The following is a 13872-nucleotide window of genomic DNA, read 5'->3' as shown; positions in this document are numbered from 1 at the left end:
CAAAAACAGCTGAAAAATGGCTATATATGTGACTTTCAAGATGGTACAATGGCAGCCATATTTGAAATCGGATCGCAACATCTCAAACAAACTTTGTGTCCTCATGACTAGGAACACACACACACACACACACACACACACACACACACACACACACACACACCAAGTTTCAGCTTCAGTGGTTTCTGAGAAGAAGATATTTAAAGTGCCAACTGCAAAAGTGGGCCTGATCACAGTTCAGGGGTCGCACCAAGGTCAAAATTGAAAAGTTCACTAAACCTGTCAGATATGTTTTTAGACTTGCTGATTGCTACACTGGTAGAAAATTTCAGCTAAATTGCTACATAACTGGCTGACAAATGGCTTTATATAAAGACGTTAATAAATGAGAACTAGAGTCCACAGTCGCACCGAGCCGTGTCCCGGCAAGGAGGCGTGGTCGCCATTTTAATTCCGGGCAAGTCAGCAGGCAGTGCCCATTTAGTCTCGTCAAGAAACAGGGGGAATATGTCAGAAAGCACAAACTGAGGAAGAAGGGAGACAACATTTCCTTCCATAAGTAAGTGGTTTTGGTTATTCTTGTCGCTTTGTCCATGACATTTGCTCAATAAACGTGTATGTTGCCTGCCGTGCCTGTGTCGTCCGAGGACACGGCTCATTAACTCTTCACTTATGTCTAGTTGATATTTTCCCCTGCTAGATCGATGTCTAGTTAGAACACTTGTCATTAGTGATTAAAATTGTTCGACAAAACCGACAATTTTTTTTTTATTTGCACCTTAAATAACGAGCTGCTGCTCAGAGATTACAATGACTGTGGCGCTCAGTCACAGCCTCACACAAAGATGTGCACCCACACCACTGACTTCATGAATGAAACTCGGTCAATAAAGGATAATTGTGTAAAAAATGTAATATATATATATATATATATATACACACACACGAGGTCTATTAGAAAAGTATCCGACCTTATTTTTTTCAAAAACCATATGGATTTGAATCACGTGTGATTACATCAGACATGCTTGAACCCTTGTGGGCATGCGAGAGTTTTTTCACGCCTGTCGGTTACGTCATTCGCCTGTGGGCAGTCTTTGGGTGAGGAGTGGCCCACACTCTCGTGATTTTTTCATTGTTTAGGAATGGCTCAGAGACTGCTGCTTTGTTTGATCAAATTTTTTTCAAAACTGTAAGGCACAACTGAGTGGACACCATTCGATAAATTCAGCTGGTTTTCGGTAAAATTTTAACAGCTGATGAGAGATTTTGGTCTGGTAGTGTCGCCTTAAGGACGGCCCAAGGTGCCTGACGGCGATCTGCGCTTCGAGGCGGCAGCGTCTCGCCGTTTCAAGTTGAAAACTTCCACATTTCAGGCTCTGTCGACCCAGTAAGTCGTCAGAGAACAGAGAACTTTCAAAAGAAGTCAGCATGAGGAGTTTATTCGGACATTCCATTGTTAACGGACATTTTGTAATGAAAAAACGTGCGGGCAGAGTCGCATGTCGGGCCAGACCCGACCGCGGGGGGCGCGACAAAAAAAACACCTCCGTTGGAAACCTTAACGGCAAGTTGGAACATGCCCAAGCTGTTAAACAATTTCTCAGTTACTCACTTGTTGAAAGCCATCAAAAGCCGCCTGAATTTTACAAATGGTTTTCAACACGGAGGTGTTTTTCCTGTCGCGGCGCACACAGATTTGCCGAGTCGTCACGGAAACAACTCGGCGAATTTGTGCGCACGTCTTTCATTACAAATGTCCTTAAACAGTGGAATGTCCGCATAAAGTCCTCATGCCGGCCTCTTCTGAATCTTCTCTGTTCTCTCACGACGTCCTGGGTGAATTAAGCCTTAAATTAGGATGTTTTCAGGTCGAAACAGGCCGACGACGGCGCCTGGAAGCGCTGCACGACGTCCCGCTGCGTGGGAAGTCCTTACACCGACAGAAACACCCCATAATCTCTCATCAGCCGTTAAACGTTTCACCGAAAACCAGCTTAATTTCTCGAATAGTGTCCACTCGGATATTCCTCACAGGTTCCAGAAAAAATTTTGATAAAGCAATGCGCGCCGTCTCAAGCACGGTGTGAAACAAAGGAATTCAGCCGAGAGGGCGGGGCCACATCTCACTCAAGGCTTGCCCACAGGGAAATGACGTCACCGACGCGTGAAAAAACTCACGCATGCGCATGAGGGTTCAAGCATGATTGGTGTAATCGCACGTCATTCAAATCCATATAGTTAAAAAATTAAATAATAAAAGGGTCGGTTTATATCTAAGAGACCTCGTATATGTAGATATATATATATATATATATATATATATAGATATATATATATATGTATGTATAAATGTATTGTAATGGTTTTAGGAGCTGTGCTGCGCTGAACACAGCAGCAGCTCAGTTCAGCAGCGCAGCTGGACAGATCAGATCCGTGTAACTTTCACACACTAATATTTGGGAATGTGTGGGTATCAGAGTAAGTTTAATACTTTTCCTATACATATTTATGTTAATTATTTTACTGGCTTGATATCCAGGTCAGAATGGCCTTTTAAACAGTCATATTTTGAGTGTGTTCAGTCGCGAATCTGCATTGAAATGCATAACATCCAGGCACTTCATCAATATTTTGCCCGGTTAGGAGGTATCATGTTGCTGTCCATGAAGGGACATTCGCGTTAGTAGGCAGCATTGGGAGTGCGGACTCTAGTTCTCATTATTAACCTCTTTGGCTATATATGACATTTTCATGTCAGATGGGACACCATGGCATCCATATTTTAATTCGGATCAGTACGCCTCAAACAAACTTGCTTCCTCACGGGCAGGACCTCCACACCAAGTTTCAGCTTCATTGGTCAAGCGATTTCTGAGAAGAACATGTTTACCACACACACCGACTGCAAACGCATCTCTTTCAGCTAACGTAACCAAGGTGTGACTGTAAACAATATCATCTGCTCTGCTGGACAAACTACATAATGATACCACTTCCAAACAGCCAAAGTGTTTTTTCTGTAAAATAAAAAGTTTTCATATCTACAAAAATACGCAGATACCGATATGTTGGTCAAAGACTGATATCCAGCCATTATCATAATACCTATAAATGATACGCCAATATGAGTGGATAAAACACTAAAGAATAAATAGCAATACACCCTTTTTGCGGACGGGTAAGTATTTTTCATACCACCCGAGTAATCAGCCAATCCGGACAGCGGAGCGGCGCCAGGATGAAGAGGCGCGGTCCAGAGGAAACTGTGAAATACTGGGTGAGTCACTATTAATAATTTCTTATGTGTCCAACCTCGTAGGTTGATCGTTAAACATTAAATTCGTTAGTTTCTAAAAGCCATCATAATTATTTATAGGAAAACGTTCTATTTTTTTCTACAAGGTTTGAACTTTGAGTGTTTACACAGGAGAGAAAAGTCAGAAAATGTTAATGCCTGTTTGAGAAAGTGTATAAAGTGTGTAGTGAGGGGTTTTACAGCATTAAAACGTCTATAATAATTGTAAAAAATAACGCTGACTACTTTGCGGATTTCGCCTATCGTGGGTTATTTTTAGAACATAACTCCTGCGATAAACGAGGGACCATGTATATGATAAAATCGTTATCAAGTTGTTCACCAATGAACAACTTGATAACTTTTTACACCCTCAGAAAACCATATAACATTAATCATTTATAGATATGATAAAATCGTTATCAAGTTGTTTCGGCCTCAGGTGTATGGTTTCTTCAGGGTGTATAAAGCCATATGCATTGGTGAACAACTTGATAACTGATAATATTTCAGATAACTGATATATCGGTTTTGGCTCTAATAAAAACTGTGATATACTCTGGGAAAAGACCTTGCAAAGGCTGACTGAGATGAAAGCTGTTGCATGCAGAATTAGTTACTGGAGAGCACAGCTCAGCTCATTTCACTGAAGTCACAGTACTGCTAAACTGCATTGCTAATGTGACAAACTGACACAGCACAGTGTTTAAAATAAATACTGTCTATTAAAAATGGTGACTAGAGAGTATGTATCTTACAAGGTTGCCTTAGAATGCAGGAAGAAGGCTTTCAATGTTTTAATTTTCTGGAGGGACCAAAAGGCATCTAGCAAAATGTGCCAAACCAACATGTGTGTAGCAAACCCGAGTGAAACAATGAGAAACCGAAGGGGCTTACTTTTGATACCGAAGGCTGCAGCACATGGCGCGCAATGCCTTTGGAAATGGCACTCTGAGCACAAACTCATCTTTCTGTAGTTCCAAAAGGACAGAAATCATAGTTTTTGCCAATAGTACTGCTAAAAATTTAAAAATAATTTTTAGATTCAGCGCCCTAATGACTCTGAAGCAAAACAGGCTCACCACATCGTGTATTCATTTGATGATGCAGCGAGGCCTTGGAACGCTAAGTGGCTGGTCCACTCCCTCAGATATCCAATACATGAATAAACTCTATATCGGACACGACATTAGAGAGGATCAGCCCAATCCTTAGCTATCGACGGATAACGTTAGACATCAAGGTAGCTTTAAGTAAGCCACTGTGTTAGCAGACATATGTGTTTTAAACTGTGCTGCTAACTGGTGGATTTTCTGGTGGCTAGCTGGTGGATTTTACAGACAAACTAAGCTATGAAAACATTCGAAAATTTAGATATCAAGGTAACATTAGGCAATCCCACTGTGTTAGCAGACATCTATGCTTTGAACTGAGCTACTAATGTGACAACACCTGTAGCTGCGGCTGCACAACTTCTCAAATGGTGAATTTAAAAGGCATTTCCATGGTTAAATGGACAAAATAGTGAATGGTCTGCATTCATATAGAACTTTTCCATCTGAAATCAAAGCCCAAAACACTTTATACTGATGCCCACCACACACACACACACACCACACACACACACACACACACACACACACACACACACACACACACACACACACACACACACACCGATGTCAGGGTGCCGCTATGCAAAGCGCTCGACTGCACATCGGGAGCAACTGGGGGGATTCAGAATCTTGCCCAAAGGCACTAAGTGATTTTCCAGCCTGCCGGAGGTTTGAATGAAGGAGCATCTGGTCTCAAACCCACCACTTAACCACTAGACAATCACCTCCCCTCAGTTCAACTACACTGGCCTACAGGAGTAAAAAATACTACAGTCATGGGCAGACTAAGAAGCTTATAGCAGTTACAGGTGGGATTGTTATACACTGATTATTAGACTCATCAGACAGATGAGATTAACAGCATGTGTGAGTGAGTGAGACAGAAATGGCGCAAAGCAATGCCGTGATGAAGCCTCACAGGACATGTTCTGGCATGTCCAGGCTCATCCACAATTTCTCGGATAGTCACACGACTGAAAAACCACCGAAAGCCGTCTGAAAGCCATCTCAAAGCCATCCTGTGAGACCAACACGGAGGTGGTTTTGTGCCGCGCCATGAGCGGCACGGTGGCGCATCCCTCCGCTTCTCTTTCCATGAAAAAAACTCCTGTAACAGTGGAATGTGCCGAAAAAGTACTGATGTCCACGTCTCCTGCCATTTTTGTGTAAGTCAGATGACATCCCAGATCAACAAAGCCTTCACGTTGGAAATGATCTGGTTGATTCAGCCTGTTGATTGGCGCTTGGAGTGCGGCGCGCTCTCAGCAGCTGTGGGCGGTCTTTAAACTGGCTGGAGCACTCCTTAATCTGTGTAATCCCCATAAAATCGTCCCTGAAAGCCATCTGAATTTTCCGAATGGTGTCCACCTGGAGGTCTCTCACAGTTTCTGGAAAAAAATGATGCGGCAAAGCTCCAAATCGTTCAGACATTTATTCGCAATAAAAATCTGACGAGAGGGGTGGACCACTGCTCATACAAAGCCTGCTCACAGGTGAATGATGCAACCAACAGGCGTGAAAAAACTCACGCATGCGCACGAAGGTTCAAGCTTAGCTGATGCAATCACACGTGATTCAAATCCATATGGTTTTTGAAAAAAAATAAAAAGGTCGGCTACTTTTCTAACAGACCTCGTAGTCCCAATTCACAGTATGTGGGTGATTCTTAGACTACGGGCACTTATTATGTCCTTTGATCATATTGTATGAAAAACAGAAAAAAGGGGAAATTTCACACTTTTATAGTTATCTTTACAATGAAAGTGTATTAAGAAATTTGTTCTAGTAGTCTATGATGACTTTTTCACCTTTTTTCAGCATCATTATATGCAAATATTGCCGTTTTGTGCTTGTCCCACACCCCGACTTTTGATCTTCAATGATAAAAACGAATGGTAAAGAAACGTTTTTTCTAATGTTTTAAAATATCTCTGAATAAAATATCAGTAAAATAATCAAAACATAATTGGGGTATTCAATGTCATACAACTGTTGTGATTTTTTTTAAACAAAATGTAGTTGTCCCACACTATTGCCGTAATTTCCACCACAACACTGTAATGTCCCTTTAAGCAGTTTGTATGAAAGATTGTTTGGGTAGTTTCTATGGAGATAAACAGTGACATCAGAGCACATGTATACAGCGCCAAATCACAACAAACAGTTGCCCCATGGCGCTTTATATTGTAAGGCAATGGTGTGGTGGAAATTACATTTACAAGGCCAATAGTGCCCGTAGTTAAAGAATCACCCATATGTCGCTCCAAGACTCTTCACATGGGTAAGGTCTAACCTTACCTCCGCCCCTCTCCCCCATGCAAATCAGAATAAGTCAAATAAATAATTCAATATTTGTAATTTTTTCAATCTATTCTAAGACCCACAACTTGAGCCAATTTAAGTGACATGACATTAATTTAGTATTCTATTATTTTATAGTATATTTCATGTTATCTCATATTTGTGTATTTATATTTACATTTGCAAACGTTTTTTCTTTTCTTTTCTTTTTTAACTTTTACTTTTGATACTCTGTGTGCTTCTTACACCGTGTGCTGCTATACAATGCTGCTCGAACCTCATTTTCCATGAGGGAGTCTTCCCAAGGGATCAATAAAGTTCTATCTAATCTAATTTCATGTTATGTATAGGTCAAATAGAGTTATTCCTTTTGTGTCTCAGGCTACACTGAATATAATCAATTACAGCAGATGCAACAACTGGCTTTACAGTAACAATGTGTTGGCCACAAAATCCTGTGTAACAGCACAAAACATTAACATAATGTGTTTGGTACAATATGGTCATGACTGTAAAAAAAAATACTTTTTTTGTCCAAATTATAGCTATGTTGGCCATCTTATCTGCTAGAGGGTCAAGCAGCTACATCCTTCTGCAATGCAGCTATCTCTTGAAGGGGGGCAGGGCCCACTGCGCCCCACTTGGACTCACCTCTGCTTGCAAACGCACATGCTCTCTCTCTCTCTCTCCCTCCCCTCTCGCTCATGTTATTAACCTCGCCTGTTGGGTGAGACAGTCAAGCTTAATCAATCAATGTATTTTACCATCACAGGCCTGATGGTTAAATATGTTAAATTAAATAAATACTGGCTGCCCTTCACTTGCACTTTTCCTCTTCTGCTTGGAAATAAATGAGGCAGTCATGCCTCTGAGCAGATGTGGTTGATCAGTGTTATTAGGTCTAATGCAGCTGAACCACGAATATGCTTTAAAACTCATCGTTTGACAAACCTGTGCAGCTTCAAGCATTTTTGCTGATGATTCGCACAAACAATTTTCCTGTAGTTGCCACAATTATTTAAATGATGGCATAATGTCGAATCAGCGCACTGCTAGAAAACCACCGGTTAGCAGCACAGTTTAAAAGCACAGACATCTGCTCACACAGTGGATTACCGACCGTTACCTTAATATTTAACCTTATCAATCGATAACTAGGTATCGTAGCTTAGTAATCCATAGTTAAGGGGTCCATGCTCAGACTTTTTTTTTTAAACTGCAGCCTCGAAGATTCAGACTTGAGAGTGCTTTGAAAACTCCAAAGACTGCTTTGTGTTAGTCGGGTGGACGTTTGCAAAAGTGACACAAACAAAACGAAAGCAGATGGAAATTGTACTTGGAACACAAAGGGGCTGCTTGTAGGTGGCGATAAGTAATTTTTTCAGGGCATTACGGCCACAGTTAGGGGCTGTCACAGCCGCAATGAAATTCCTGTGTTGGATGCCACACATCAATGGATTTGCCGGAACCACAGAGGGTGCTGAAATTTTAGGGTACCAAATACCACTGCATGGAAAAATAAGCATAAAAATGTTCTGCTGGTCAGTATTAAGGTAATTTTATGCTGGGTACAAGTCCGGGCACCTAATAACGTACCAATTTACTTTGGATACCTAGCACTTTTCAGAAATCAAGACAACTGGGAAAGTCTAATTTAGGGAAAATCACCCAAAATTGCATGTTACAATTGGCCACATCACATTTAATGCAAACAGCTGTCATTAAAATATGTCTGTTGTGTTGATTCAGAGAACTTTTTTTTTATTTTTATGGGTTCCACCAAATAACATACACATAAATCATGTCTGGCAATAATTTCTACATTAGTAAGTCATGTGTCAAGTCAATCATATGTCACAGTTCAATGGTTGAGAAAACATTACCATTTTGAAACAGCTGTTTCAAGCTCCAATGTATGTTTTTCCTTATTCCATTCAAGATTTTTTTTCATCTATACATTTTTTAGGGTATTTGTTAGAGTTGGATACGGTTACATTTTTACCTATTCCTATACTGATTCTAGCTCTTACTGAGTCCCCATTTCCATTTCTAAAGGTTTCAAATGAATAAAAAGGTCAAATACTTTAGATGACAAAAATATATTTAAAATATTCTTTTAAGGATTAACTGAACACTCACAGTTAGCGCGTACTATTGCTAGTATTTGGTAAATACATACCACTATTAGTGTATGATATCAAGAAGTGAACTTACAACAATCTTTAATAGATGAAGGACATCTGGAGCAGTTAATTATGCAAACTGCTATTTGATTTTCAGCTGTTCTATTACTATTCTATTCATCTAAATAACCCATCTGTTAATAATGGCAAAAATTTTGCTTGCTGCTACATGTCTGTACTATACAGTCTACAAATTATTTGACCAACAGATATCAGTGTTCTCAAATGAGTAATAAATTAATAAAGGTTTTGGTGAAGCAGCTGACTGAAAATCAAGGCTTCTCCTGCACTATATGACACTTAAACAGTGCTCAGCTGTCACCTTGCCATAGCCAACACACATGCACGCATGCACAGCTGCTGCAAGCAAGTGCCTTTAATTTGACAAAAAAAAAAGACAGTGGCCGAAGACATTAAAACCACTACAGTTTTCACTCATGGTACCAACATGAGACTTAACTCAATCATAGTAAGAGCAACACACCATTTAACTAAACTGACTAAACTAATTGAACTACAAAAACACAACAAATCAATAACACTAACAACAATGTTAAACTAACATGAACCACAATAACAGCATTTAAAACCTCAAAACCCTGAAATCTCATGGCACATTGTTGCACAATGTCCATTGTGTACTGGTTAGCTGAAATTGCTCATTTCTCCAAAAATATCTGTCCTTATCAACTATCTCTTTTCACAGCGTTCATCCTTGACTCAAAATACATAAGCATACCAAACAGAAAATGAACGCTCACCCCAGTTTTTGTGAGATCAAAGCCATAAGCAGAAACACACACGCGTATGCACGCATGCACACAGAGGCCACTTGGCTATTATAACATAGATTAAAGGGGCCATACGGTACAAAATCAGTAATACAGTGACATAATCCCAATAATGCCCAAACAGTGAAAAATAGCGTGCTAATAATTTTAGGTCATATCACCCACCCCAAGTGGCAGTATATCTATACAATATTTTTCAAAAAATGTTTTATTTTTTATTATATATATTTTTTATAATGAATTTTCTCACTGAGTGTACCAGCATCGCCCACTCATAATGGACATTAGAAGTGTCATATGGAAATTAGAAGAAATGAGGAATGGCTGTGGTGAACAATGGCATCAATAAAGGGACCGTTCAGTTTAAAAGTTAATTTTTCTTTTTGTTAGAGGAGGAACAAGCAGCGGCGGGCTGAGAAACGCACCCGGAACAGACAAACATCAAGGAACTTCTTTGTAAACATCTCCACTGCATTTAATCACAAGCAGTTCCATGATAAAGCCCCCAGTCACACTGTGATGACCAAAGAAACATATGAAGAAGTGATTCTATGTTTGGCTTCGTTTTTGTCAGACTAAATCTTTTCACATCCCGCAAAATGCATTCCTTGTCAGCTGATGTCCGCTTAGTTCATCAGAAAGTTTGTGGGTGTTCAAAACTTGAGCAAAGATCAGACCGAGAGCTTTCCAGCTCCCCACCCGTTTGTTTGCTGTTTTGTCCTCGGGTGTCTTTTATTACCTGTGGCTGCCCAACTGTACAATTCTGAATTTCTGATTGGCCAGAGGTTCAGCATTAGCAGAGAAAGGACCAATAACCCCATTTCCACCAAATGGCGCAGGTCGGTACTACACCTTATGGTACGTGTTGGACAGTTAAGTCTGGCTTGGTTTGTGTTCTACCGCCAGCAGAACCCTGTTGTTTGGCAGTGGGAATACTTAAATGCAAGCATGCGTACACAATCGCCAAAGCCTCACCCCCTCCACACGGAGGAAAAACAGAGTAATTTAACATTATTTTATCTTAATTTTGTCTTGGTGGGACTCATGTGATTTATTTTCATCACATGCAGAATGCTGAAGAGTCGAATGTGTCTGTGTTAAAAGCTAACGTGAATGAATGAGTCGATGTGACTCAACTTTTAAATAAGTTAATTGTTTTGTTGTGGCACAAAGTGCCGGCGTTCTCTGGATCAGGCTGAAAAATGCACCTGGAGCAGAAAAACCACTGAGTGACTTCTTTAAAAATGCTACATTTCTTCAGCCATGACAAGGAGTTATATTGACAGCCGTCGTTTTCCAAAATCAGGTCACTTTATGTGGGATAGGTTTTCGTCAGGCTGTGATGATGAATTCAACTGAAACTAACAGGTAAGATTAAGACTTTATATTTACTCCGTGTGTGAATGGTTTTAATCTTTGAAACAGTCTGAACTGTTTGCATGAGGACTGCAGCTTTCAGTTGTTCTGACACTCAATGGACAGCCTCAATGGATATATTTCAACTTATAAGAAATTTATGAGAAATGTGTTAACAATCGCATAACTTACTTACAATGTATGGTCCATGTATGTTGGACATATGAGCCATATGCTGGCATACGTCGAAAATATTGTGCATGCCCAAACTTTTTTGATGTATTTGCCGGATTATGACGTATATCAGCATACGTATCAGCATATCAATGTGCTCTTAACTTATACAAAACTTACTCATAACTTATTAGACATACGCCTGCACATACCAGCGGTTTTAATACGGTCGGCATATGCTGGCTAAATTTTCAAGGTGTGACAGGGTGGTAGGTAGACCATTTTGACTTGGTATTTTTAAAAGCAGCTCGCAAGCCAAAAATGTGTGGGCACCTGTGATCTAAACCCTGTTTATAAGTGGCCTGGAACTAATCTGATAGGATGCAGAGCAGTCACATCCTGACTGAGCAGATGTAAAAACAAGAAAATTAAGTAAATCTGATATATTTTAGAAAATAAACAAATTCAGGGAACTTGAACCAGTCAAGTGAACACAGCCACAGTGAAGGTGCAAGCACCATTTTCACTAAAGTAAAAAAAGAAAAACAACAGTAAGTATCGAGTGTTAATACTGAAGCATTAGAAGAGTCTGTGATATTGTTTCCAAGGAGGAAAATTTCACAAAGCTAAAAAAAACCATGCAGGGAAAAGAGAAATGAGGGTTTGTACTCAAACAGCCCTCTTCTCAACTGTAGATATTCCTTTATATTTTTCTAACTTGTTAAAGCAAAAACAATATTGTTCAGTCCTGTAATTAGCAACTTCCCAATATATCAAACAAACAGACCATTCACCAATAACTAATCATTTAAATAAATACTTAGTTGCAATATCTCCAAATGTTTTTCACCATCAATGAATAACAGCATCAGATCCTGAATGTGATAGAGCAAAATACGGCATCCAAGATGAGCTCTTATGGAGAGTTGTGGTTAGCTCACATTGTTAGGTGAAAGATGAGAAACCAGAAATCAGATGCCCTGTGAAGATAACAGCCAATCCCAGTCAGGCCGAAGTTCACTCACCTCAGCAGTAAGTCTGGATTCACCAGCAGTGTGTCTGGTCAGGAGCGTGCACCATAGACTCAGAAGCTGCAATAACAAAAGACAGGAAGAACTTATGGTTACATGCATTTAAAGTAAATTCACAACAGTATATGACACAAACTTAGGTGAACTTATTTAGGAATATTCAAAAAACAAAAAACACTGGAGATCATCATATTTTATTCCAAACCTCAAATGTCGCTGACTAAAGGAAACGTTCCAATATGTAATTTATCCAAATATCATCAAAATTAATATTTCACAAAGGTGTTGTTATAACTGAACTCTTAGCCTATCATACACACGGTTCCTCAATCACACAAAAGTAGAACTAAGAGGTTTAATTTATGGCAGAAAACTCATAAAGATTAAAGGACATGTCGCACATGATTTAACATCCCGGTTAGCAACACAACATCAAATTATTCATGACTGTAAGTCTATTTGCGCACATACGGTAATAATTAGTGATGTATTTTATTGCTAATTATCCCTCTCACTCAGCAAGTCAGCAGGTGCATTTCCGGAAAACGTCCTACTCTGCATTTCCCGCCATTTGACGTACATTTTAGCCACCACAGATCACCACCACATCCTGATGGCCCGCAGACAGAGTGAAACGAAAGCTGCTACGTCCAATAACGAAGCTTCCGAGCTTTCATTCGAAAGCGGTGGCTCAGATTTCTTTCAGATTTCTTAGGATGTAGAGAGAGCAGACGATACTTCACCCTGAAACTCTTAGGTTTTTTTCGAGTCTGTCAAATTTTGAATCCTATTGTGTGCTGACTAAGGGTGTAATGATACATGTATTTGTATTGAACCGTTTCGGTCAGGGACATTAGGTCCGGTACAGGGCTGTGCACGGGTGAGTTCACGTTGCGTGTGTTTACTCTAATTTCTGGACTATAGAGCGCACCTGAATATTAGCCGCACCCACCAATTTTAAAAAGAAAAAGAAATTGTACATAAATAAGCCACGGGTCTCCACAATGTAAGATGAGATATTTACACAGAAAAATGTTAGACAGAAAGATTTTTTAACTTTTAATTAAATACGTACTGTAAATGCTTTTTTCCCTTGAAGTGTTACACGTAAATATTGACACACGTCATCCAGCACGCGAGCATGGTGTCCCTGCTCCACATGGAGAACTGAATAATTTTATAACTTTTTCTTTAGATTTCAACATGTGTGCAGCCAGGATCGCATGGACCCTGTAGTAAATGAGACGTTATTGAGGCGCTGCGACTTTTTTGACTTGCTGCGCCAAGACAGAGAACCGGTGTGGAAGGAGGTTGGGTGGGGGGGGGCTCTGCTCCGCTAACTGATCTGACGGCACAAAGTGCTTATATTTACACTGTGTGTATGTGTGTGTGAATCACACCACATGAGGAGCGCAGCTTTCAGGAAATCAACTGACAGCATCAATTGACATATTTGTTGTTTATTTGACATTTTATTTAACTTATTACCAGGCAGCACTTTGCAATTATTTTATTTTCCTGTTTGTATAATGTTACAATAAATTGTTGGTTTAAACAACAAGCAAATTTAGGTTTTGCATTTTGTTCCCATACTGTACCGAAAAAGAACCAAACTATGACCTC

General features: G+C 39.9%; 1 protein-coding gene across 1 annotated transcript in view; it reads right to left on the bottom strand.

The window, feature by feature from the left end:
- The window catches only part of tbl1xr1a (tbl1x receptor 1a), a 152506-nt gene that overhangs the window by 33115 nt on the left and 105519 nt on the right, over positions 1-13872 (bottom strand). The window contains exon 2 of the mRNA XM_034180341.1: positions 12244-12309. The gene's annotated coding sequence lies outside the window, so the exon portion shown is untranslated. The remainder of the gene's footprint in view (positions 1-12243; positions 12310-13872) is intronic.

Source organism: Thalassophryne amazonica, chromosome 10, assembly GCF_902500255.1.
Source record: "Thalassophryne amazonica chromosome 10, fThaAma1.1, whole genome shotgun sequence".
In the NCBI taxonomy this organism is placed as follows: domain Eukaryota; kingdom Metazoa; phylum Chordata; class Actinopteri; order Batrachoidiformes; family Batrachoididae; genus Thalassophryne; species Thalassophryne amazonica.
This window is presented reverse-complemented; position numbering and strand designations above follow the sequence as displayed.